At 58.8% G+C, this 318-nt stretch overlaps 1 protein-coding gene across 1 annotated transcript in view; it reads right to left on the bottom strand.

The window, feature by feature from the left end:
• Window positions 1-318, bottom strand: part of PKD1 (polycystic kidney disease 1 (autosomal dominant)) — a gene marked incomplete at both ends in the record, with an annotated part of 48959 nt that overhangs the window by 21520 nt on the left and 27121 nt on the right.

Raw genomic sequence — 318 nt, forward strand, 5'->3', positions numbered from 1 at the left:
GAGGCGGGGCCCAGGTGTACAGTGCCGGGAGCTGCAAACCAGCCTCAAGAAGGAGAAGTCCTACAGCTTGGTCAGGCAGCAGAGACCAGCTCAGGATGCTGCCCAGGGACCTGTGGGCACTTGTCCCCTGTGTGGAGCACACTGGAAACCAAGGGGCGTTTGCAGAGGGGCTAACCAGGCTTGCACGGTGCTGACACCCTGAATAAATGCTTGTGCTCTCCTCCTTTGCTGCAGGAGACCTCCGTGGCTCTCAGAAGCAGGACGCCAGAGCTTGCTGCTGCCAACTCTTTTTGAGGTCTCCTGATACAGACAAGCTGG

The sequence above is a fragment of the Apaloderma vittatum genome, unplaced genomic scaffold (genome assembly GCF_000703405.1).
Source record: "Apaloderma vittatum isolate BGI_N311 unplaced genomic scaffold, ASM70340v1 scaffold29346, whole genome shotgun sequence".
Taxonomy (NCBI): Eukaryota; Metazoa; Chordata; class Aves; order Trogoniformes; family Trogonidae; genus Apaloderma; species Apaloderma vittatum.